The sequence below is a fragment of the Camellia sinensis genome, chromosome 2 (genome assembly GCF_055761805.1).
Source record: "Camellia sinensis isolate YWXY chromosome 2, ASM5576180v1, whole genome shotgun sequence".
NCBI lineage: Eukaryota > Viridiplantae > Streptophyta > Magnoliopsida > Ericales > Theaceae > Camellia > Camellia sinensis.
The window spans coordinates 32471932-32499636 of NC_138962.1; the positions used below are offsets into that span (position 1 = coordinate 32471932).

Here is a 27705-nt window from a genome sequence, read left to right on the forward strand (position 1 = left end):
AATGCCCTCCAAATTAAGTTTGATTTGATGTTTCATATCTAATCAGCAAAGAAAAAGAGAATATCATTGATAGATTAGATTCAAATAATATCGACTAATGTAAGATTTACGTTTCTATTTTCTGTATATTTTGCATGATGATTTGAAAGTACATCATCATCTTGCTCTTTAGTAGATTTGTGTAATAATCATTTATATAGTGTTTATTTCATTAGAATGAAATAAAATAATCACTCCTTAGTCTCTCTATAGAATGACTATTCTCTTATAATGGTAAATAGTAATTCCATTTATAATTTATTTTTCATAAATCAAATACAATAAACAATCAGATAACATAATACAATATATACATACAGAAAATAAACACTCCAACTGGAATGCAACCCCACGCGCTTAGCGCGTGGGGGTCCAACTAGTAGAAATTAAAATGAGAGAACTACACATTAGTAAAAAATTTATAGATTAATAAAAAAATTATAAATTTAATTTTTAATACTTATAAACTGTACTATTGATTTGATTTTTTTTTTTAAAAAGATCCAGTGTCTTTTAATTTCTACATTAAAGCCAGTAGCAAGTAACCTTGCAGGGAAAGACATGAACATGTGTACTCAAACTCTAAAATATTATAGGACAAATTATATTGGTGGTATTTATATTTTGTTTATTATATTATTTTAGTTTTTACACTTTTAATTTATATAATTTTGACTTTTGATTTTAAATTTTATGTCAATTTGGTCCAAGTAACACTACAACAAAATTGAATTTTTACGACTTGCAATACATGCCGTAAAAACTCTTTCACAACATACACACAAATGCCTTTATATGACATGCCGTGAAAAGTTAAGTATCATTTACGACATACAAATAAAATTGTAAAAAGTAATAAATTAAATATTAATGACAAACTTTGTATGTCGTATATAATTTTTTATGATATTTTTGTTATGCCATAAATCATCAGACTTTCCATAGCATAATTTTGCATGCCGTAGAAGGTTATTTTTAATATATTTATGACATAGTTTGTATGCCGTATATAATATTTTACAACATTTTTTACATGCCATAAATCATTACACTTTTCATGACATAATTTTGCATGTCGTAAAAAATTATTTTTAATATATTTATGACATACTTTGTATGTCGTATATAATCTTTTAGGACATTTTCTTACATGCCATAAATCATTACACTTTTCACGGCATAATTTTGAATGTCGTAGAAAGTTATTTTTTATATATACACACACACACAAGAACATAACCTTGCCTAACCGTATGTTCCTCCAAACAAAGCAGTATGCACCTCCAACCAAACAAAGACAATACCTTATAAAGTGCGGCAACTTGTGAACAAACCAAGCAGAAACAACAACTATGAATTAAGAAAAAAAAACTAACATCCATCCACCAAATAACCTGCATACTAGCTTCTATCCTCAATTTCTATCATATCAAAGCTAATAACAACCTTACAAACATACAAATCAAGAAAAGTATTCAAATTATGATTCACTAATTTCCAAAATATGACTTTAGATATACAACTCCACCTACTAATTTCTTGGGAAAAAAAATGCAACCTGCATAAATAAAAGAATAGAAACAAATCAATGAATATATCATTGGTATTTTACATGGTTCAAAAACTTATAGATCACAAGACCAAGTAAAATAAAAAGTTGCATCCTTCAAAGAAAACATGCATTGTTCCAGAAAATTTGAATGGGAAACAAAAAGAGTACAAAAGAAAAGAAAAGCAGATAGATGCATCATATTCTTAAATACACAAAAAATGAATTTTGGCTTTTGATTTACAACCAAAACTACATCCCAAGAATCAACCTTTGGCACACTTATTCTAAGAGCTAGAAGAAGGAAGACTCCCACTCCCAATCTAGTTCAAAAAATGCCTACAATGTATTAGCGACCATCTTGTTACTATCGCAAAAAAAAAAAAAAAAAACAAACAAACAAAAAACAAGAAACATAAAAATGTAACGTTAAGTACTCTGGAATAGCCATGGCCCAAACAATATCAATTAAGCACCAACAAGAAACATAACAATGTAACGTACTAAAACCCATGATGGAGCTTTCCAAATCATAGAAGTGCCACTAAGTCGGGAATCTTACGAGTAACATGAACATTGTAATGACCATTAGTCCAAAAAGAAACCAGCACGGATGTGAAAAGTTGGGCAACAAAACACATTAGATTATATTTTGTAGCAAGATTCCAATACGTGGAAGTTATATATACACAAGAAACCTTGAAACAAAAGAGGTGGGAAAGCTAGAAAGCGATGTTATTCTAAAATAGCCAGCATTATTTATAATATATATTGGCTCAAGAATCATCTGATACGGTATACAAATTATCAATTGTGAATTTCTTCAATGAACAAAGAAATAATAGAATAAATTTGTAACCTTTACTTCGCGGTAGTGGACAAGAACAATGTTCGAGTGCTCCCTGCAGCAGGTGCCATCCAAATAAGAAGCAAATGAGAATGTGCAGCAAAAGCTCTTCCAAATTAACAACTAAGGAGACAAAAATGGTCAGATTTTCAATAACTTCCATAAATTGATTCAATTTTCAAGGTGTAGTCAATTTTATGGAACTTCATACAAGTTAACATGAGTTTACAGCTATAGACATGGCTGTAATTCCAAAAATTAGATTAGTATGACAAAGAAAATGAGTGAAACTTTAAACCATATTTCATCTTTTTTTCCTCACAGACAAAGGTAATGGGACTTCCAAAGCAGCAAAACTGTTCTAGAAGCAGATATAACTAACGAACCAGATTCTACTCAGCAATTGATGTTTATTCAATGCTAAATAGTATCAGAGGACTGTACTTATGCCTATGCATGTACAAGAAGCTGCAAGTAGGCATTTACATTCAATCAACCTTTATAGGCTAATACTAATTAACAGATAAACTTCATATTAAAAGCAATTGCCCAGAGGTGGTCCATAATACAAACAGATTTATATGTGTATGTATATATATATATAGAGAGAGAGAGAGAGAGAGAAAGCAAAGTGCAAAGATTTGACAAAATAAACACAAACTTCAATAAAAGCAAAGCAAACTTTTAGACACTCACTCTTCAAGCAACCAATAGCTTGAAGAGTATAAACAATGGTCAAGTAAGCTTGAATTAAGAAACTGATTGACATTATCAACCCAATTGATTGCTATAACCCCATTCGTGGGGAGCTTCATACTTCTTTCTGGTAAGTACAGTATGCTTTGCACCTCTGCCTTTGGAGGTGGAAAGATATACCACTCTGATGGTCTTTATTTATCTGTAGTATGCAGTTGTTATTGTGAATTTTTTTCCTTTTCCCTATAATTGTGTTCACAAGCTAATCAAAACCAAACTCCATTTAATTTATGCCTCACTTCAAGGACAATTTTACAGGCTTTGAACTTGTCCGAAAACACATTATTTGGGAGCTGATCCCCAGAAGGTAAATTGATTTGACTAGTACGGTATGGAACTGATCACCAAACCTCCAGGAATTCATTCTTGCTGATCCCAAAAAAAAAAGTAATGATGCATATACGTTCATCCTTACATATGATGGCGTGCAATCAAGCATTCGTAGTCACGAAGTAGAGGGCTGAGCTCCTTCAGTTGTATTGATTGTGGAGTGGATTTTCTCCAATGGTCACGAACTGCCTCAGCTGCCTTTATATCACCATATAGGGCGCAATTAGTTGTAGAAGAGGCAGGAACATTATACAATATACAAAACTGACCTGACTATGTGAAATCTGCTCATTGCCAACAGCATTTTCTCCAATCAATCGTGATGCTAGTTCAAGAAATTCTCTGTCTTCCAATTCGTCTATGATTTAAGTCTCGGGGCTAGAAAGTGAGACGGAAATTTCTAACCTTTTCTGTAACTCTGAGACAGCAGATTCTTTCATTCCGCTTTCCTGTAGAAGATACAGAGAACAATTTACATATTTTCTTATAAAATGATAAAGTAGTCTGGAGAGATATAATGAAGTCGTGTCAAAATCATGTAAGCAAAGTCATCACAAATTAAGTTCCTACATTTCATACATGGGAATGCACTGTAATGGAACTCCTATCCCAGTTTCCTCATTTGGTCGGCCAAACCGACCGCATACCCAATCCCACAAAATATTGGAATGGTCATTCCTCTTCAAGAGGTACGAAATGGATACAAAAATACCCTTACCCTTATGGAATGAGCCTTTAAATAGGATTTCCACCAGCCAATCGAAAACTTGACCAACTCATTGACGCAGTACTAAACGAACAAAACAAGAACAAATGCAGGGTCCCGTAAACATTTTTACAACATTACCTTGACTACAGTTTGGAGGGCATCATTTGCCATTGCAACATCCTTATTTTCAAAAACATTTCTTTGTGGTGATGCCAGTGACCGTTTTGCAATAGGATCCTCTACATATCAAGAAAAAAATAACAAGTTTTTAGATTTGAAGTAAACTCCACAGGAAACCTCAAAATAAAGTACAATAAAATAAATACATATGCATAAGTACATAGCGTCTTGGATTCATATGCTAGTTTTTAGCTTGTCTTTAACCTCTTCTGGAAAATCAGGCCATCTCTCTGTGGTTATTGGCACCATCACTCATGCCAAGATCCCTTCTAAAGTCGATAGTTTAACTGACTCAGGTCCCACAGGCTAATTTGTTAATATAATATTGCTCATTGTTTAGATATAGATGCTTTCTCTTTTCACTTTATTCTTTCGGTGGTGATTACCAATCATCCTTTGGTAATGTACATTTCCTCTCTCTATAAAGAGAGAGTTCACTCTTGTAAAGATATAACACATAATAGACAGAAACCATTTTGCTCTCTAGCTTCTCTCATTCATTGCTCTCTAGCTTCTCTCTCAAACTAAACTTACATGGTATCAGAGCACATCAACCTGTGCGAAATTTTCTCCTGAGTCCAACGGCACCAAGCCCGTTCTCAGAAAAGCCAACACGCGCCCACACGCGCCACCCTTAGCCTCTGCGCGTCAACACGACCGCCACCACTCTCACACGCGCCCACACGCGCCAACTCCTGTCGCTCACTTCCGCCACGCGCCCACACGCGCCCACACGTCCGCGGCTCCCATACGCCGCGCCTGCTACCATACGCGTACCGTGCGCCGCTTTGCTAGTGTGCACCCGCGTGCGCCAAACCTGCTAACGTGCGCCGTTGCCTTCCTGCTAACGTGCTCCTCCCTGCACTCTGCTAACGTGCGCCGCTGACATCATTGCTGACATCATCTCTGTCCAGCATACCTTTCCTTGCTATTTTCGACCTTCCGGACTCACTGGTACACTCTGTTTTACCTAATTTTGCTCCTACGGATCTATTTCTATTACTTTAACCCTACTCAACTAGTATTATGGATCGTCATGATGCCTCCCATCCCATTTCCGTCATTTTAAATGGTTCAAACTATGTTCTGTGGGCCCAAGCTATGTCCTCTTTCCTCAAAGGCAAGAAGCTCTGGCGAATTGTCACCGGGGATGTGGCTAAACCAGTAAAAGACAGTGCCACTACTGAAACTCCTGTTCATACTGCTACATATGAAGACCGACTTGAGGAATGGGACAGTAAGAATTACCAAATCATTACCTGGTTTCGTAATACCTCTATTACCTCTATCAGTCTTCAATTTGGCCGCTTTCAGCTTGACTCTGTAACTACTCCTGCGAAAGACATCTGGGAGTTTTTGAAAGAACGATACCAGACTACTGGTCTTGCCCATCAATATCAACTTCAGAACCAACTTCACCGCATGCGCCAAGAATCCACTCAGTCCATTAATGACTTCCTTTCTCAAATGTACTCTGTTTGGGATCAGCTTGCTCTTTCCGAACCAGCATGGCATGACCCCGAAGATGCCGTTTTATTTACTATCCATCGCAACCAGCAAAGGTTGGTGCAATTTCTCATGGCTCTTACCTCATCCTTTGAGCCCGTACGTGCCTCTCTGCTTCATCGCCATCCATTGCCCACTCTTGAACAAGCAATTTCTGAGTTGCTATCCGAGGAGACTCGTCTCGGTACTCTTCAAACTCATCATGTGGACTCTGTTCTTGCCACTCCTCCGTCCCGGCCATCATTTCCCCAGCGGACTACTGCTTGCCTCTACTGTCAGAATCGGGGCCTTCCTTCAACCCATCTCCTGGTCCATTGCCCCGTCAGATCCTGCCGCTACTGCAACAAACTTGGTCCTGGTCATCTGCAACAGGATTGTTTTCGCAATCCCTCTCGCTCATCCTCCAATAGCCACTCCTCTCGCGGTGGCTCTTCCCGGGGAAACTTTCACCGTTCCGGCAATCAGTCTCATCACACTGCTGCTGCTGCTTCCGGGAATCAGTCTCATCCCACTGACACTGCCACCTCTGCCGGGTTCTCTGAGTCCCCTACTCCATCTACCCCTCGCTTTTCTCCAACAGATGTAGAGGCCATGCTCAAACAGCTTCTCTCCCCATCTGGTACACCTCCTCCTACTGCTTTGTCTGTCATTCCAGGTAACTCTTCTTGGTATTTTGACTCTGCCTGTTGTAATCATATGACCTCTAGTTCTACTATTTTTTCTTCCTTATCTTCCTCTCCTCATATTCCCTCAATACATACTGCTGATGGTTCTCTCATGTCTGTTAGTCATGTTGGTACTGTTTCCACCTCTTCTTTATCCATACCTCACGTTTATCATATCCCTGCTCTTACCTTAAACCTTATTTCCATTGGTCAATTATGTGAACTTGGTCTAACTGTCACATTTTCTGCTACTAATTGTTTGGTACAGGACCCTCAGACAGGGCAGACTATTGGGATCGGCCGTAAGCATGGACGTCTCTATGAACTCATTCACCTTCATGTTCCTGCCTCTCCTCAAATTGCTGCACCTACATCTCCTCCCTCATTATCTCCCTTTCATCTTTGGCATTGTCGCTTAGGGCATATTTCTGTTAATCGCTTAAGGTCTTTGGTTTCTAGTGGACAGTTGGGTCATGTAATTCCCGATAATTTCGATTGTATACCCTGTCAACTTGCCAAACAACCTGCTTTATCATTTAATAAAAGTACTTCTGTTTCTCTTGCACCTTTTGATCTTATACATTCGGACATTTGGGGACCCTCACCTACTACTACTATGGGGGGATCCCGCTATTTTGTTGTTTTTATTGATGATTTTTCCCGGTTTACTTGGCTTTTTCTCATGAAACATAGGTCTGAATTGAAACACATTTATTATCGTTTTGCACAAATGGTCCACACCCAATTCTCCAAAACCATCAAAATTTTTCGCTCTGACAATGCTATGGAATATCGGGATTCAGATTTTCTTTCCTTTCTTCAGCATCATGGTACATTGCCTCATCGTTCCTGTGCTGGCACATCCCAGCAAAATGGCCGCGCTGAACGGAAACATAGGCATATTCTTGACACTACTCGCGCTCTCCTTCTCTCTTCTTCCTGCCCTGAAAACTTTTGGGGAGAAGCTGCCCTCACTGCTGTTTACACTATCAACTGTGCTCCTACACCTGTCATCCATAATCAAACTCCCTTTGAACGTCTGCATGGCACTCCCCCTCCGTACGCCAATCTCCGGGTTTTTGGCTCTGCCTGCTTTGTTCTACTTCAATCCCATGAACACACCAAGCTTGAACCTCGCTCTCGTCTTTGTTGTTTTCTTGGGTATGGCATTGAACATAAAGGCTTCCGCTGTTGGGATCCTCTCTCTAAACGTCTTCGTATCTCCCGCCATGTCGTTTTCTGGGAACACCAAATGTTTTCCTCGCTATCCTCTTTTCACTTACCCGGACTTTCCACTATTGCACTATTTACTAATCCTTCCATCGATCTTTTCTCTGCTGATTTTGATACAGGTTCCTCCTCCATCGAGACGCCCTTGCTCACCCCTGATCCTGTCCAGCCTGCTCTACCTGAAGGTCTACCTCTTGCCACCACACCTCCTTCTCCACCGGCTCTTCCTCTCACCGATCCTCCTCCGGGTCGACCACGCCGGGTAACTCAACCTCCTATCCATCTTCGTGATTATATTGTTGGATCTGCTGCCTTCTCTACTTATGAACCTACCTCCTATCGTGAGGCTTGTACTAATCCTCTTTGGCAGCAAGCTATGACTGATGAACTCCATGCCTTGGATAAAGCTCATACTTGGGATCTTGTTGATCATCCTCCTGGCCGCTTTAATGATCTTGTTTCCAAACTCAACTTGGTAGATGCTTTCCCTCCTTGAGTTTGCGGGGGGCTGTTAATATAATATTGCTCATTGTTTAGATATAGATGCTTTCTCTTTTCACTTTATTCTTTCGGTGGTGATTACCAATCATCCTTTGGTAATGTACATTTCCTCTCTCTATAAAGAGAGAGTTCACTCTTGTAAAGATATAACACATAATAGACAGAAACCATTTTGCTCTCTAGCTTCTCTCATTCATTGCTCTCTAGCTTCTCTCTCAAACTAAACTTACACCTTTCATTGAAATCAATTTCATCACACTTCTGTTTTCCTTTGTCATGCATCTTTAACTTTGATGCCCCCCTAGTTTTCTTCTTTGGTACTTGAGTGGAGTCTACAACTCCTTCCATATCATGTGATTCAACATGTGGAGAAGTAGAACACTCATCTAAAATTCTGAATGATGCATTTCTTCTTTCATCCATTGTCGCAGCAATTATAGCTTCACACTCTTTCGTAATTCTTTTCTCAACTTTTTTTGAACTCTGAGCAATACACAAGGAAAAATAAGAAATAATGTGGACAACAATTGGTTATAAATTCAATTTTATGTTAAATGAGAAATAAAGTAACTCTCCACTCATCTTGCTAATTGACAATTTCAAGATTTAAACCTGAGTGTAATATTTAAAGCCACTACAATTTCAACTATGGTTGCAACTGTCACATGAAAGATAAATGTGTTATGCTGAATCATAATTATGTGTGCAAATAAAGAAAACATAATTTCATTCTTGGAGTTCGACCAACTTGTCACATGTATAAAAATCATATAAGTAGCAACCAAGATTATTCAAGTATGATTGATGGCATAATTTGCACCACATGCAAGCAAGATGGCTAAAAAAAATCCTTGAATTTGTTATGAATCAGAATTATATATCTAGTGAGTAAGGTCATATGCCTAAAGAGATCCTAGAGCCAAAACAGTACCAATTCCATTTTTCGCAGATGTGGCCAGTAACAGGAAAGCAGGAAATATAAGCAGCATTATGTACTAATTAATAAAATGTACCGATTCAAAAAGTAGATACAAGGTTTCTTATAATTAATAAATAAAATAAAATGAAATGAAGAAAAATAATTAAATCCTGAGATCAGCAAATTTAGTTTTACTTTTTTCGAGCAGAAATGAATTATGTTTTTCAATCACATGATCTACACTATGAAAGAACTGTCCAAGTACAAAAAAGCTAGTGGGTTTTTCTGAGTATTGCCAACAACTAGATACAAGCGAGGCAAACATGAAAACAGTGAAAGGACAGTAAAATGGGTAGTTTCTCAGGCCTAAGGCTATTCAACAGTCCAAGAAGCAGACCAGCAACTCTGTGCTAGTTACATAAATAATATAAATTAAAAATGGGAAGACAATAATGTAAATTTTGTAATTAATTAAGCTACCTAGTACTGATGGTATACATTAAAAATGTTTCCTGTTTTTAAGAAAGATTCTCATAAAAAAGCACAAAACTACACCTTCATATCTATTATTTCCTGCAAACATGAAATTCACGCACATTATTGTCCTATAGTACTGTTGATCATCCCAACCTGTTAGTGATAAATTGAATAGTCTATCATTCACAATCAAGAATGATTAATACTCGGTCAAGCAATACAAGTAACAAGGAGTTTGATTTTGTACTCTACGCTCTAGTAAAAACTATCCCATCTCTCTCCATTTCATGAACGCACAACTGAAGCATGGATACTCAACTCTTGTTGTTCCATTCTTTCTCTTTAATGATACAGATTGCAGGAATACCCCAAGTGCATTTACAAAGCCATTCATCTCAGCTTCCCTTCACAAGAATAATATAGTTTAAATGATCGCTGTTCCTATTTTTGCTGACACTTAACATTAAAATTTCATCATTTGTTATTGATAATAACATTTTCTATTAGATTGTTGATCACTAATATATTGCTATATTAGATCATTTGGTCATTTTTTTTTATTTATCAAAATGTGTTTATATGTTGATATCATATGATGTTCTTGATCTTTAACAATTCTAGCTTAGATTCTCCACATTCATGTTTTTTTTGCTTGGTGGGATTACAAAGGAAAAAGTGGCGGCTGCTTACAATTTTCGGAAACAGTGCCGAAGATTGAATATTTGGTTCAATTTCGGTTTTTTGTGAAGCTCAATTTTTGGGGCATCTTCGGTTCTGATTTGGTTCGTTATTTTGGGTCTTCTTCAACTCTGGTTCAGAAGATTTTGGTTCTTCTATTTGGTGAGGTCTTTTCTCTTTGTTTATTTGTGATTATTTGGAATTCACCTAAGGGTGGTTTGTGAGACCATTAGTGTCTCGTTTGTAATCGTTTGAAACTTATTTGGTTGATAGTGGAATCGGATTTCGATCCCGTGGACGTACCTCACATTGAGGGAACCACGTAAAAATTCTTGTGTTGCCTTTGATTTAATTTTTCCGCATTAGTTTTTATTCCCATTGATTGATTTACTTGTGGGGAATCATCGATTTTCCCTAACAACTGGTATCAGAGCTTACGGTCTATTTGGGTTTAATTATTTGTGTAAATCAATGGAGGGGAATGTGGGTCGTATGTCTAGCTTCAATGGAAGCAATTGGGTAACTTGGAAAACTAAAATGGAGGACCTATTATTTTGTAAAGATTTATATGGACCCATTGAGGGTGATTCTGGCAAACCCGAGGGTATGAAAGATGATGAATGGAATAGGCTTAATCGAAAAGCCGTTGGTGTTATCCGTCAATGGATTGATGACAGTGTGTTTCATCATGTTGCTACTGAAACTTCAGCACATGATTTATGGAAAAAATTAGAGGGTCTTTATGATAGGAAATCAGCCACAAATAAAGCTTTTCTGTTTCGTAAGTTGGTTAATTTAAAATATAAAGAGGGCAGCCCTATTCCGGAACATCTGAATGAAATAAAGAGTATTGTTAACCAACTTGCTTCTATGAAAATTGTTTTTGGTGATGAGTTGCAGGCTTTGATGCTACTTAGTTCTTTGCCCGAAAGTTGGGAGACTTTGGTTGTGACCGTCAGTAATTCAGCGCCCGATGGAGTTGTCACAATGGGCCAAGTCACTAGTAGCCTGTTGAATGAAGAAACTAGAAGAAAATCAGCGGGTTCCTCTCATTCGGAAGCATTCGTTGTGAGAGGCCGAAGCAAAACAAGGGGGAGGAGTAAGACTCCTCATGGTCGTGATCAAAGCCGTGACAAGTCAAGAGATGGCTCTTTTTCAAAGAAAGACGTTGAGTGCTATTATTGCCATGAGAAAGGGCACATGAAGCGGGAATGCCGAAAGCTCAAGAATAAGGAGAAAAGGCGTGACAAAAGTGTGGACAAGAAGCAAGAAGACACAACGGCAGTTACTACCAATGCTGATCTCATGGTTGTTTGTGAAGATGATTGTATCAATTTTGTGGGCCAAGAGAGCAATTGGGTGATTGATTCTGGTGCTTCTTTTCATGTGACTTCTCGAGTTGATTTCTTCACTACCTATACCGAAGGAGATTATGGTTCTGTTCGAATGGGTAATGAAGGTTTGTCCAAGATTATCGGCATGGGTGATGTTTGCTTGGAAACAAATCTGGGCTGCAAGTTGTTGCTTAAAGATGTGAGGCATGTTCCCGACATTCGCCTCAATTTGATTTCTACTGGGAAGCTAGATGATGAAGGCTTCAACAACAAATTTGGTGATGGAATATGGAAGCTCACAAAGGGTTCTTTGGTGGTGGCTAAGTGTAAGAAGACTCATACACTTTATTCGATGCAAGGAAAAATTTGTAAAGGTGTTGTCAATGCACTTCAAGATGATACTTCTACCGAATTGTGGCACAAGCGGCTTGGCCACATGAGTGAAAAGGGGCTGCAAGTTTTGTTCAAGAAAGAGCTTCTACCCGGTTTGAAAGGTACATATCTTAAAACTTGTGTTCATTGTTTGGCGGGTAAACAACATAGAGTTTCTTTTCATAAAAATGTTGTTTCTAGAAAAGAAAATGTTTTGGAGTTGATTCATTCTGATGTTTGTGGTCCTTTAAAAGTTAGAACACATAGTGGTGCACTTTATTTTGTTACTTTCATTGATGATTATTCAAGGAAAGTTTGGGCTTTTTTACTAAAAACTAAAGATCAAGTTCTAGAAGTATTTAAGCATTTTCAGGCCATGGTTGAAAGAGAAACAGGGCAGAAATTGAAGTGCATTCGATCAGACAATGGTGGTGAATACATTGGGCCATTTGATGAGTATTGTCGCAGCCAAGGTATTCGACACCAAAAGACAGTTAAGAAGACTCCTCAACAAAATGGCGTTGCCGAGAGGATGAACCGCACCATTGTGGAAAGAACAAGGTGTTTGCTTTCACAAGCTAAATTGCCAAGATCCTTTTGGGGTGAGGCATTGAAGACAGCGGTTGATGTGATCAATTTGTCTCCTTCCTATCCATTGAATGGTGATGTTCCAGAAAGAGTTTGGACCGGCAAAGATGTGTCTTATGAGCACTTGAGAGTGTTTGGTTGCCGAGCTTTTGTTCACATTCCAAAAGATGAGAGGTCCAAGCTTGATAGTAAGTCAAGACAATGTATTTTTCTTGGCTATGGGCGTGATGAATTTGGATATAGATTGTGGGATCCGGTCGACAAGAAAGTCATTCGAAGCCGTGATGTTGTGTTTCTTGAAGACCAAACAATTGAAGACTTTGGCAAAGGTGATCAACCGGAGCCAAAAGCTAGTGATCTCATTGACATGGATTTATCGCCTTCATCTTCAGTTGATGATGAAAATGGGGGAGATGTGCAGCCACCTATTGAAGATGTAGAGGATGATGCTAATTCTAATGAAGTTGAGTCAGAAATTGAGGAAGAGCATCCAACTCAAGAACTACCACCACAACTTGAGTTGAGGAAATCTACAAGGGACCGACAACCTTCAAGAAAGTATCCTCCCAATGAATTTGTGTTGATTTCTGATCAAGGGGAGCCGGAGAGCTACCAAGAAGCAATTGAGCATGCAAAGAAAGGTGATTGGAAAAAGGCCATGGAAGAGGAGATGAATTCCTTAGTTGAAAATCATACTTATGATTTAGTGAAGTTGCCTAAGGGGAGGAAAATTCTGAAAAATAAGTGGGTTTTCAAATTGAAGAATGATGGCAAGAATCTGAGGTACAAGGCACGTCTTGTTGTGAAAGGCTTTGGGCAAAAGAAAGGTATTGATTTTGATGAAATTTTCTCACCGGTTGTAAAGATGTCTTCTATTCGGGTTGTACTTGGCATGGCTGCAAGTATGAACCTTGAAGTTGAGCAACTTGATGTGAAGACCGCATTTCTGCATGGTGATCTTGAAGAAGAAATTTACATGGAGCAACCGGAAGGCTTTGTGGAAAAAGGGAAAGAGAAATTTGTTTGCAAATTGAAGAAAAGTTTGTATGGTCTCAAGCAAGCCCCGCGGCAATGGTACAAAAAATTTGACTCTTTCATGATGAATAATGGTTTTTCTAAAACCACTTCGGATCATTGTGTGTTTGTGAAAAATTTCCCAGATGGTAAATTTATTATTCTTTTGCTTTATGTTGATGACATGTTAATTGTGGGTCAAGATTCTACCATGATAAACAAATTGAAATTGGAGTTGAGCAAGTCTTTTGCTATGAAAGATTTGGGACCGGCAAAGCAAATTCTTGGTATGAAAATTGTTCGTGATTGCAAAGAGGGGCTGATTTGGTTGTCTCAAGAAAGCTACGTTGAGAAAGTTCTTGAGAGGTTCAATATGGATAAAGCGAAGCCGGTTGGTTGTCCACTTGCGGGTCATTTCAAGCTTAGTTCGAATCAATGTCCTACAAGTGAGAAAGACAAGGAAGAGATGCAGAAAGTTCCTTATGCTTCAGCAGTTGGTTCTTTGATGTACGCCATGGTTTGTACAAGGCCGGATATTGCTCACGCAGTTGGTGTGGTGAGTCGGTTTCTCTCTAATCCGGGCAAAGAACATTGGGCAGCGGTAAAATGGATTCTAAGGTATCTTCGAGGGACTTCGAAGGTGTGTTTGTGTTTTGGGGATGGTAAGCCGATGCTTGATGGGTTCACAGATTCTGACATGGCTGGTGATGTTGATTCTCGGAAATCTACTTCGGGGTATTTGATGACTTTTGCAGGGGGAGCTGTGGCATGGCAATCTAAATTACAAAAATGTGTTGCTCTCTCAACTACCGAAGCTGAATTTATTGCTATTACAGAAGCTTGCAAAGAAGAGTTATGGCTGAAGAAATTTTTGCAAGAGTTGGGTTTGAAGCAAGAAAAGTATGTGCTTTATTGTGATAGTCAAAGTGCTATTCACTTGAGTAAAAATTCTACTTTTCATTCGAGATCGAAACACATTGATGTGAGATACCATTGGATTCGTGATGTGTTAGATTCGAAATTGTTACAACTCGAAAAGGTTCACACAGATGATAATATTTCAGATATGTTGACAAAGACTTTGTCAAGGGACAAACATTTAAAGTGTCGAACTTTAGCGGGTATGGTTGATGTCTCCACCTAAGTCGGTAGGGGGAGAATTGTTGGGATATACCTCCTTATTGGAGTGTGGGACCCAATTGGTTTGTTAAAGAGTTTCAATTTGACTTGGTTTAGGTATAATATATTTTTGTATATTATATTTGTGGAGACCCAATCCAATTTGGAAACAAGTAGGTTTGATTACAAAAACCCTAGATTCACAATATATATATATATATATATATTGATCATGTTTTTTTTGCTTGGTGGGATTACAAAGGAAAAAGTGGCGGCTGCTTACAATTTTCGGAAACAGTGCCGAAGATTGAATATTTGGTTCAATTTCGGTTTTTTGTGAAGCTCAATTTTTGGGGCATCTTCGGTTCTGATTTGGTTCGTTATTTTGGGTCTTCTTCAACTCTGGTTCAGAAGATTTTGGTTCTTCTATTTGGTGAGGTCTTTCCTCTTTGTTTATTTGTGATTATTTGGAATTCACCTAAGGGTGGTTTGTGAGACCATTAGTGTCTCGTTTGTAATCGTTTGAAACTTATTTGGTTGATAGTGGAATCGGATTTCGATCCCGTGGACGTACCTCACATTGAGGGAACCACGTAAAAATTCTTGTGTTGCCTTTGATTTAATTTTTCCGCATTAGTTTTTATTCCCATTGATTGATTTACTTGTGGGGAATCATCGATTTTCCCTAACAACATTATCATTACAGACCTGCCTCTAGCTACTTTCAAACTTCCCTATAGCATAACCTGGGCCAGTGAATGAGGCAATAATTTGTAGATAATTTTATTCATAAACTTAACTGAAAAGAGAGCAAAAGACACTAAATTAACTAGCAGTCTGAATATTGCTCATTTTACTCGCGAAGAAAAGAAAATTATCTACAACAAGATTCCACGTGCTAAAACTACAACAAAAAAAAAAAAATGACCTCGATTTATTGTGCAACCATCAAGAGATCCATAGGACACTAGCAGTCAATATATACCCTGTTATTGTTGGGTTCCTTTCCTAACAACTTAACATTTTGGAATTAGTGATGCTATAATATGGTATATGAGCTCAGGGTAGGAGATGTCTTGGGTGTATATATCTTCGTTTACATTTTTTTCCCCATTTCAATTATGTTTCTGTGCATGTTTGAATGTTTTCATCTCCCCATGCAAGACAATGTCGTACATGAAGGAGGGTGTTGAGGAGCTTGATATGCATTGTTTGACCCCTTTCCTAACTCGACATGATGAATGGCACCAAGCCTATAAAATATCCCCACAATAACAGGAAACAAAAGAAGAATAGAACTGATCACTACAGACGCTAAATCTTTATTTCTATCTGTTGGACCATTTTAATATCTTATATTTATTTATTGATTTATCTTTTTCATAAATGGGGTTTTATTACTTTGGTAACCTCTTGGTCATAAATAGAGGTTTAATAGAATTTATGAACTTGGTTAATGGTCATTATTTTTGGTGTAACTGTAAGGTCCTTATAGCCTATATATATAGTCTACTCTTTTCTATCTATAGAGATAAGCTATTTTCTATACAAGAGAGATTACTAGCAAAGAAGGGTGTTTTATTAGTGGAGCTTTGGGTTCACCATCTTGTGCAGAGTTGGCCTGAACCATACGACAAGTGGTCGGGCTGTTGTATCCTGGAGGGGACAAGTCATAGTATTGTGACTGCTGCATCGGTATTTGGATTCTTCCTACCGCAGTGGGCTTGATCTCCTTAAAGAAAACGAGATATCCGTGCCTCAGCCTGATCTATTTGTATCTCATTTTCTTTGCATCATTTATCAATAATATTGTTTAGTTTCTGGTATTTTCTCCAACAATTTTAAGGAGATCAACCATGGAACAAGTACCAGAAAAAACCAATGATGGAATTGGAGATCTCAACAAACCTTTCAAGTTCAAAGGAGTTCATTTTAAGAGGTGGAAAGGAAAAGTTCTTTTTTACCTTAGCCTTTTGAAAGTTGCATATGTTCTTACCGAAAAGAATCCGAACAAAATCCCAACCGAAGAGATGAATGATGAAGACTATGAGGCACATGAAGCAAAAGTGGCTTCCTATAATACAGATAAGTATAAACGTCGCCTTTATCTCTTAAATTTACTTGCTGATTAATTTTATGATTATCACTATGACACCACTTACACTTTGTCTTCTATTAATTTATGGGTATGCTGGCTTGTGTCATATAAATAGTAAATATGTGGGAATCATGAGTAGTTTAGAATTAATTCCTAAAGTGACAAAAAATTTTGAGAAATGTGAAGTTTGCAGTAAAGCAAAAATTACCAAGAGGCCTCATAAAAGTGTTGAAAAAAAATACCGAATTGCTAGAATTATTTCATACTGATTTGTGTGAGTTTGAAGGAATTTTAACTCGGGGTGGTAACCGATATTTTATCACTTTTATTGATGATTTTTCAAAATATACAAACGTATATTTATTAAAAAATAAAAGTGATGCTTTTGAGAAATTTAAAGAATTCCTTCTTGAAGTGGAAAATCAATTCGGTAAAAAGATTAAAAGAATTAGAAGTGATAGAGGCCGGGAGTATGAATCTCTAGGATTCAACTCTTTTGTTCAGTCATTGGGAATTATTCATGAGACTACTCCACCATATTCACCTTCATCAAATGGCGTAGCTGAAAGAAAAAATAGAACGTTAATTGACTTGACGAATGCTTTGCTTATTGATTCAGGTACTCCCTCAAATTTTTGGGGTGAGGCTATTTTGACGGCTTGCCATGTGATAAATAGAGTGCCACACAAAAAGACTAAAATTGTCCCTTATGAGTTGTGGCGAGGGCATAAACCAAATTTAGGTTATTTGAGGGTTTGGGGTTGTTTAGCTTTTGTGAGGCTTGCAGATCCTAAACGACCTAAATTGGGTGAACGAGCTACCACTTGTGCTTTTCTTGGGTATGCGTTGCATAGTACAGCTTATAGATTTTTTGATATGGAAAATAATATTATTTTTGAATCAGGTGATGCTATTTTTCATGAAAATAAATTTCCTTTCAAATCTAGAAATAGTGGGGGTCAAATAATATCTGAAAATATTTTATCTATGCCTAGCTCTTCTACTCCTTCTCAAGTTTTTCAAGAAAAAGAAAATTTTCAAATCCAACCAAGAAGAAGTAAACGAGCTAGAGTTGAAAAAGATTTTGGCCCTGACTATTATCTTTACAATGTGGAAGAAATTCCTCATACGGTACAAGAAGCTTTATTATCACCTGATGCTATTTTCTGGAGAGAGGCTGTAAATGATGAGATAGACTCACTACTTTCAAATAAAACATGGAAGTTAGTGGATTTACCTCCAGGTTGTAAAACTATTGGATGTAAATGGGTCCTTCGTAAAAAACTTAAACCGGATGGAACTATAGATAAATATAAAGCGAGGCTTGTCGCTAAAGGTTTTAAGCAACAAGTTGATCTTGATTTCTTTGATACTTTTTCTCCGGTTACTAGAGTAACATCCATTAGACTGTTGATTGCAGTGGCTGCAATTCATGATTTAAAAATTCATCAAATGGATGTAAAAACAGCATTTTTAAATGGAGATCTAGATGAGGAGATTTACATGGACCAACCTGAAGGCTTTATGGAGCCTGGCCAAGAAAGCAAAGTGTGTAAGCTAACTAAATTCCTTTATGGTTTAAAACAAGCTCCTAAACAGTGGCATGAGAAATTTGATTCCTGCATGCTTGAGAATGGCTATAAGACTAATGAATGTGATAAGTGCATATATTATAAAACTTGTGAGAATGCACATGTGATTATTAGTCTATATGTGGATGATCTACTTATCTTTGGCTCTAATTTGCATATTATAAATGAGACTAAAAATATGCTTAATAGCCACTTTGATATGAAAGATCTTGGTGAAGCTAATTTTATTTTGGGAATTAAAGTTACCAAGACTGAGGATGGCATTTTTCTTGATCAGTCGCATTATGTTGAGAAAATTTTAAAGAAATATAATTTTCTAGACTGTAAATATGTTGCTACTCCTTTTGATGCAAGCATACATTTGTCTGTTGTAACAAATGAAAAAGAAGTGGTTAATCAAAAGGAATATGCTAGCATGATTGGTAGTTTGAGATATGCTACTGACTGTACTAGACCTGACATTGCATATGCTGTTAGAGTACTTAGCAGGTTTACTAGCAAACCAAGTCGAGATCATTGGCTAGCCATGGGAAGAATTATGAGATATTTATTTGGAACAAAAAATTATGGTTTGTTTTATAACAAGTATCCTGCGGTACTTGAGGGATATAGTGATGCCGATTGGAATACTTTGTCAGGTGATTCTCTCTCTACCTCGGGTTTTATTTTTACCTTGGGTGGTGGTGCTATATGTTGGAAGTCTAAAAAATAGACGATAATTGCTAATTCTACAATGGAAGCTGAGCTTATAGCGTTAGCTTCAGCATGTGAGGAAGCGAATTGGTTAAGAGATTTGTTACATGAAATTCCTTTTTGGGAAAAACCAATTCCTCCTATGTTAATTCGTTGTGATAGCACTGCTGCTATTGGTAGAGTGAACAATCATTTTTATAATGGTAAATCCAGACCTATTAGAAGGAAACACAGTAATGTGAGATCCTTTTTGAGTAATGGCATCATAACTGTGAATTATGTAAGATCTTGTGATAATCTTGCGGATCCATTAACCAAGGCCTTGGCGAGAGATAGGGTCTGGAATACATCGAGGGGGATGGGTTTGAAGCCTATAAAATCAAAAACCATGTATGAGGATACCCAACCTAGGGACCAGAGATCCTGTAACTAGGTTCAATGGGAAGAACGAATCATATGGTGGTTGTAAAAAATGCACTCTTTAATATTTTGTTATCCATCCCTATGATGTAAGTGCATTTGTCCTGTAATGTTGGAGGGTTGAGTTTTTATACTCTTAATGAAATTCTGTAGCTCGTGTTGAGTGGGGTGTGTAAATTACAGGAACATCCTTGACAGATTTCACCTATGTGAGCATGAAAGTGGGGCCGCTTTCTATGAGAACAAGGCTTATTCTCAAATATGCTCATGAAACTGGGATTAGCACAAGGCCGTAATGTGCTGGCTATTAAAGCTTATGTCAACACCTGGACTATTATGTGTGAGCAGTAATACTTTATTTCCCTTAAGCAGTCATAGTTCAAGTCTGAGACCACTACTGACTCTGGAGTAGAGGTTGCTGTTTCACTAATGAAGGTTCAATGCAGAGCACACCTTCATGATGCATACTAGTCTATCTTTGTTTGGTAATCTCTTTTATCCTTGTTGATATTAAAATGAGTGGGGGATTGTTGGACCATTTTAATATCTTATATTTATTTATTGATTTATCTTTTTCATAAATGAGGTTTTATTACTTTGGTAACCTCTTGGTCATAAATAGAGGTTTAATAGAATTTATGAACATGGTTAATGGTCATTATTTTTGGTGTAACTGTAAGGTCCTTATAGCCTATATATATAGTCTACTCTTTTCTATCTATAGAGATAAGCTATTTTCTATACAAGAGAGATTACTAGCAAAGAAGGGTGTTTTATTAGTGGAGCTTTGGGTTCACCATCTTGTGCAGAGTTGGCCTGAACCATACGACAAGTGGTCGGGCTGTTGTATCCTGGAGGGGACAAGTCATAGTATTGTGACTGCTGCATCGGTATTTGGATTCTTCCTACCGCAGTGGGCTTGATCTCCTTAAAGAAAACGAGATATCCGTGCCTCAGCCTGATCTATTTGTATTTCATTTTCTTTGCATCATTTATCAATAATATTGTTTAGTTTCTGGTATTTTCTCCAACACTATCATCCCATTTATAAAATTGATTGCAGCACTTCATTTTCAACCCAACAGAATGTAAAAGTGGAAAAATAAATAGAAGATAAAATACATATTGAATATTGAGAAAAACAAAAAATCAATATAGTTAAATTTAAAAACCACAGACTGGGTAACCAAAAAGTCAAAAATTCCTTGAGAAGCAAATTTGAGTCTCAAACTCTTACGGGAGGTCATAGTGTGGCCACCTGCTGCCCGTGTACATAGGGCCCTCCCATATCACACAGAATGTCAAACTGGTTTTAGAGATCCCCTGAATCTTTACTCAATACTATTACTAGGACAAACAGAATGCTATAAACCCCAACATGTAGGAGTTCATTGCTTCCTAAAAACTTCACTATAAATTGTTGCATCTTTCATGAATAAAATTTATAATCCAAATACATGCAACCCTTGGTCTTTTTTGGGTGGATAAGTCATAAATTAAAGACAAAATTTACACATTTACAAGGGGCATACCTCAGGTAATACAACAAATCCGCATCTCCCCCCCAAAAAAAAGGGGGGAACTAATACAAATAACTGATTAAAACTAAAATAAAACCAAAATAAATATAAAATTGTCCAATTATCAATTGGTCCCCAAGTACTTACTATCATCGAATAGATAATAGATGAATAGATATATGGACAATTTATACAAAAAGAAATTCAAATAAAACAATTAAACACGTCACAGCACTCCGTGACTAAAACAATCAAATTGACAACAAAATAAACCACGGCTGATCAAACAAATTTTAAGTGGCTGGACCCACCAAAAAAGATACGTGGGTCAACCACAACCTTTTAACCAAGCTCCATGTGGGGACTAGGAACACCCACCTCAACTCAAAACCATAATTTTAAAACCAAGTACTGGTTTTAAAACAAAACCGTGGGCCAGATTTTACCCACGTGAATCCTCTTTCCCAATGTCCAGCAGAGATAAAACAGTTGCCTAGACAACTCCCATTACACGGAACCCACGCAAATGCAGGAATGCCCAATGTGCGCGTACCCACACACGGCCCCACCAGACCGATTTGTACACAAAAGGGAGCGTGGATTACACCTCCTCCCACACAGTAGCATCGACGCCGGAAAAAAAAACCATCATCGGAAACTCGTTAACCTTGCGCTGGAACAGAAAAGAACCAGCTCACTCCATCGGACTGACTGTCACGCCCAGCTTACACCTCATCCCCGACGACGGCGGCAAAAATTGGAGACCACTGCATAGCTCCATTAACGACGCTAAGAAACTATACCACCAAGAACACCGGCGCTGGATAGCAACCCAATGCCAGGTAAAACAAAAACCCTTACGGCATGTAGCCCTATGCAAAGACAAGCCGAAGCAAAATCATACCAGCGAGCCCTTGAGGCAATGACAACACACCACCTGCACAAGATCGCCGGCGAACACAAACCTCCAATGAGGCCACCAACACCAGGCTGGTGCCATACAACAGACCACCCAGAAAACTGCCTGGGCATGAACACAACCGCCATGAACCAAAACTGGAAAACAACTGGACCAAAGCACCCATTTCCGACCATTGCCGAAGTGATATAGGCATCCAACCCGCAAACAACTCCAATACTGGATACAAGCTCGTAGAGTAGACCGGAGTAGACCAAGGCAGCAACACACCGCACAATCACGCCGGCAAAAAACGCCGGAGGAGAACAAAACCAGAGCAGAGAATTATTACGGGGAAGCCCTTGTCACTCCAAGCACTATACGCCAGAAAGAATCACCTTAGGCCAGAGATCAACCAACACCATGCCGACACCAGTAACTCGCAGAAGAAAAAAGCCGAAACTCCGGAACTGCAAGCCCAGATGAAGGTCACCATGAGAACAACTGAAACTAATCAAAATCCATAACAACAAACAAACAGGCCCCTCACACCCAAAGTCTAGGGTAGAGGAGTTAACCAACTGGCCAGGATAGCACCAGAACTGATAAAATAATGATGTATTATTGATTGATGTATATTGATTGATATTTATCTGTATATTACAATTCCTATATATAGAGGAGAAGATGGTAGTAGGTGTAGGTGGTAGTGGAGGTGGTAGGTGGAGTGGGTGGTAGTGGAGGTGGTAGGTGGGTGGTAGTTTACATTTTACAATTTACATTTTACATTAACAGCCCCCCTCAAACTCAAGGAGGATAGGTACTAGCCAACTTGAGTTTGGAGAGAGTAACAAAATAGAAAAATAAACTGATAAATAAAATAAAACAGGATAGGAGACACGGTATTGTCGTGTCGGACCGTTGTAGCAAACACTGTGTGGTCGTGTCAGACCGATGTAGAAGACAGTTTATGGAGTCATGTCGGACCGTTGTAGAAGACAGTTTACGGGGTCATGTCGGACCGTTGTAGCAGACAGTTTACGAGGTCATGCTGGACCGATGTAGCAGGACAGTTTACGAGGTCATGTCGGACCGATGTAGCAGGACAGTTTACGAGGTCATGTCGGACCGATGTAGCAGGACACTGTGTGGTCGTGTCAGACCGATGTAGAAGACAGTTTATGGGGTCATGTCGGACCGTTGTAGCAGACAGTTTACGGGGTCATGTCGGACCGTTGTAGCAGGACAGTTTACGAGGTCATGTCGGACCGATGTAGCAGGACAGTTTACGAGGTCATGTCGGACCGATGTAGCAGGACACTGTGTGGTCGTGTCAGACCGATGTAGAAGACAGTTTATGGGGTCATGTCGGACCGTTGTAGAATATTGTGGTGGTGCACCAAGGGGGCGACTTAGGGAGTGCGCCATGAGCGACTTATACATGATACTGTGTATAACCCCCCCTCAAACTCAAATAGGTGTGAAGGTAGAAACCTATTTGAGGTTGAAACAAAGGGATTGATAAAGCTGACCGGTGTAGAAGACACTGTATGAGTGTGTATATAGGCTGCCCAAAAGATATACATGAATGTAGATATCGAGCCCTCAAAAGTCGTGCCCTCAAAAGGTGTGCCCAATCTGTCAAAAGGCGTGCCATCAAAAGGCGTGCCATCAAAAGGCGTGCTCAGTTTGTCTGGCGTCAAGAGGCGCGCGATGCGCGTGGCTGCCTCGGCTATTTAACCAAGACGGAGCCTGAGGCCGAGGCAGAGGCAAAAAACCTGTGAAATTCTCTGAAAAACTCTTCGTTGTGCTGAGAGAGAGAGTCTGTAACACTCTGTTGCGAGAGATATTCTGTAACACTTTGTTGCCCAGAAAATGGCCTCGTCTTCCCGGAGTCTGCTCACTCTCTTTCCAGACCTCAACGAGTCAACAAGAGAGAAAACTGGTGCGGTGGCACTGGAACCTCAACCAAGCGCCCCGGAGTTTGCTCCGTTGAACTTTCTGATGCGGTCTGTGGAGCCAAAAATGGCGGTGCAGTCGGATGTGGAGGCCAATCAGTATACGTTGAAGTCATGTGTGGAAACCATGACGGCAGTTACAAACTTGTCGCACCGGCTGCAGAGTAGGACAAATAAGGTGCAGCAGTTAAACTCCCAGCTGGCTCTGCTCCAACGCATGTATAAGGATGCGCGAGCAGAGATAAGCGTGCTAAAGGCAGAAAACAAGGAGCTGAAGCGGAAGGCCACCGTGATGTTCCGATTTGGAGGGCCGCCATATGCTGCAGTGGAGGAGCAGGGAGTAGTGATCGTGCCCAGTGGAGTGGGAAACACGGAGGCAACACCGGCAAGGACCGCCCAGGACGGAGGCAAGAAGAAAAGACCGGCGGCAGAGTAGAGAAAAATCCCGCCTGTGGATGTGGTTGTTTGGTTTGTTTCGTTTTGTGTGGTCGTTTTTTTTTTTTTTTTGGTGTAAAATTGTGATCGGGATTGATCCCGGAGATGAATAAAATATGGTTGGTATGCAAAGCTATATGGGATGAATAGAATTGGAAAGAGATTAAAAAAAATGGGAAAGAAAAATAAAGAAAAAAAAATAATAAAAATATATTTGAAATCAAAAATGAAAGATGGGGGAAATAAGAAAAGTGGGTTGGAGAAAATAAATAAAAATAATAGAGTGTGAAATCAAACGGAGGAGAGATGATGTTTTTTTTTTTTTTTATATATATAATAAAAAAGAGATATATATATATATATATATAAAATAAAGAAAGTGGGGAAAGTGGTTGTGGATGCAAAGTGGGTTGGAAAGTGAAAAGATGAGAGAGAGAAGGCATGTGGGTGGTTGTCCATTGTGGAGGACAAACATAGTGGGTTATATTATATTCAGAAAGTGGGCGGTGAGATGAGAGAGAGAAGGCTTCTCTATATTGGGGTGTGAATGTATGGTGTGTATCTGGGTGTGTTGTGTAGCTCCAAGGGTGTGTGTTTGTCAGTGTGTATGTGTCTGTAGCTCTCAGTTGTGCGTGTGTATCAGTGTGTGATAGCCGTGTGTGCTGTGAGAAGATGAAGTTGGTGGTGTGTGTGTGTGAATGGTGTATGGTGTGTGTATGCCGTGAGTGTGTGGCCTCTCCCCGTGTATGTTTGTGATCTATATCAAAGAGTGAGTGAGGTATGTATGTGTGTGGTCTGCCTGTGTATTACTCCGTGTGAGTGTGTGGTCTGTGTCAATGGTGAAAGACAGAGATCAGCCAGAGAGATGGGTTGCAGCCGTGGGTCTCCAGTGTGTGTATGGTGTTTCTCTCCCAGTGCCTCACCTCCATCCTCCTTCTCCCTCATGTGTGTCGTCTGTCTCACTTGAACTCCAACCCAACTCCATGTTAGACTAAAAGCTTTTGACTGGTTTTTTTTTTTTTTTTTTTTTTTTTTTTTTTTTCATTGATGAGGGAGAGAGGACTGGTCAACCATCTCCTCGAGGGCGGAGGCGAAGATGCCGGCGGCGGAGATGAGGCTGCTGGTGGGGTGGAGATGTGGATGGCGGCGGCGAGGTAGTGGCCGATGATTGAGCTGATGATCATGGGTCTGTGAATTGATTGAGTGATGTGGTGCTTCCCGTGGCTGCTGCTACTGTGGTGTGGTGATGGCAGCGGTGGTGTCTGTGGCAGTGAGGTGCCGAGAGGGAGAGGGAGGTTTGAATTGGTTGAGATCCGGCGGGCGGTCAAGGCAAGGTTGCCGCCCGCCGGAAGGCGAAGAACACCAAGATCTTTAACCTATAGCTCTGATACCATGATAAAATAATGATGTATTATTGATTGATGTATATTGATTGATATTTATCTGTATATTACAATTCCTATATATAGAGGAGAAGATGGTAGTAGGTGTAGGTGGTAGGTGGAGTGGGTGGTAGTGGAGGTGGTAGGTGGGTGGTAGTTTACATTTTACAATTTACATTTTACATTAACAAGAACCATAGAAACCGGCGGGGGGAGCTTTATCTCTTTAGATTCTAAAGAGAGAGGCTCCGCTTTCTTCCCCAATTTAATTTTGGTTTTTTATTTCTTATGCAACCCTTGGTCATCAGCCAAACACCTAGAAATGCACAGGAGAAGCCCTAGAACCACTAAAGAATATTTTGGCAGTAAACAAATAATTAAAAAAAAAAACTACGATTGGCAATCCATAACATGTTACATAACCAAATCAATAGAAATTTTCATTGAAGAGCTATAAACACAACACAATTCAAAATACCTCATAAGCTCCTGTCTCTCTATGAATCCTTGCCGCTTGAGATCATAAAGTTGAAATGAAATTGCAAGGGAGAAAATTTTAGGTTAATTGAATAGAAATCAAATCAAAATCAAAATCCTAGAAATCAAATCAAAATCAAAGAGAGGTGAGAGAGGAGAAACTGAATTATTCGAATAAGCGATGCAATCCGAGGCTCTCACCGAACTAATCCAAGGCTCTCATCGAATTAATCCAAGGCTCGGAATTAGAATCAAATGCCAAGCTCGGAATCAATCGATTGGTGCTCGTGTAACCAACATCATCGGAGGGGCAGTGGCTGGTGGTTGCTCGTGTGCGGTGGTTGCTCGTGTGCTTGTGTGAGATATCGATGGAGAGAGAGAGAGAGAGAGACGTATATACAAAAAGAAAATAAATGTGAGAGTTAACAGATTGCCAATAAATCTGTTTTTTTTTACAACAATGATTCATCCCACTAAAAATATCACCACTAATAGCACTAATGTATTAAAAAAGTAATTAAAAAAAAAACACAACTTCAAGACTAAAACATCACATCATTTATGACGGGACCTACTGCCACCTAATTAGTGGGAGCACTAGGGGTGTTCGCGGATCGGTTTTGTGCGGTTTGCGGTTCGGTTTTGACCCGCCCGCATCTATGCGGTTTGGAAAAAAGTCAACCCGCAACCGCCCGCAGTGCGGTTTGCGGTTTGTGCGGATAGGGTTTGCAAATGTGCGGGCGGTTGCGGGCGGTTTGCGGTTTACACTTTTTTCTTTAAAAGTTCATTTTCGAGTTTTTTTTTCCCAGTTAATTTAGGCATCAGATTCATTTTATATATTTGAAATAACAATTTTTTGATGAGTTTACAAATAAAAATTTAATATCAATGCATTAAATGAAAGTACCCAAAATAAAGAGACCCTACACTAGCATTTTTGCCATGAAAAAAATGTATATCAATGCATTAAAGGTTGTACTAAATTAGAATTGCCAGTTCAGTAATCAATAATCAAATTATAAGTTCCATCGACCATTAGAAGGAAAATTTTATTAGGAAAAAGTGAATGAATCACTAATGAAAATCATATAAGAAACCAAATTTAAGACTTTATAATTCTACGGTATTAAGAAAGTTGAGAAATACTTAAAAATAAGGATCCTAGTATCATAGAGAATATAATAGTGCTCCTGTAAAAGTTACAAAGTTGGTATATAAAGAATAATAATAATAATAATTAAAGTGCGGGCGGTTTTTGCGGGTTGCGGGTTTAAACCGCGACCCGCCCGCAACCCGCAAATTTGTCATATTTCAAACCGCATCCGCCCGCATTATGTTTGCGAAACCGCCCATTTATATGCGGGTTGGGCGGATTGGGCGGTTTGAACGGTTCGAATAAACCGTTGCCCACCCCTACTA

The 27705-nt window shown here is 38.8% G+C and overlaps 1 protein-coding gene and 2 long non-coding RNA genes across 14 annotated transcripts in view; all 3 read right to left on the reverse strand.

The window, feature by feature from the left end:
- LOC114266388 (E3 ubiquitin-protein ligase MBR2-like) overlaps positions 1 to 27705 on the reverse strand; it is a 282653-nt gene that overhangs the window by 222947 nt on the left and 32001 nt on the right. The window lies entirely within an intron of this gene.
- LOC114276853 (uncharacterized) lies at positions 2212 to 4722 on the reverse strand. 5 transcript variants are annotated; one of them, XR_003634384.2, is made up of 4 exons: positions 4615 to 4722; positions 4369 to 4469; positions 3607 to 3970; positions 2212 to 2490 (listed from the first exon to the last, which is right to left on the reverse strand). It is a non-coding gene; the product is annotated as an uncharacterized LOC114276853 (long non-coding RNA). The 5 variants fall into 5 exon arrangements; XR_003634386.2 differs by having other exon boundaries at positions 4571 to 4716; XR_003634388.2 differs by having other exon boundaries at positions 4557 to 4716.
- Positions 8883 to 26713, reverse strand: LOC145807382 (uncharacterized). Of its 2 annotated transcripts, none has more exons than XR_014350424.1 (4): positions 26488 to 26713; positions 26288 to 26322; positions 20854 to 22504; positions 8883 to 8970 (listed from the first exon to the last, which is right to left on the reverse strand). It is a non-coding gene; the product is annotated as an uncharacterized LOC145807382 (long non-coding RNA). The 2 variants fall into 2 exon arrangements; XR_014350426.1 differs by having other exon boundaries at positions 21515 to 22504; positions 26488 to 26707.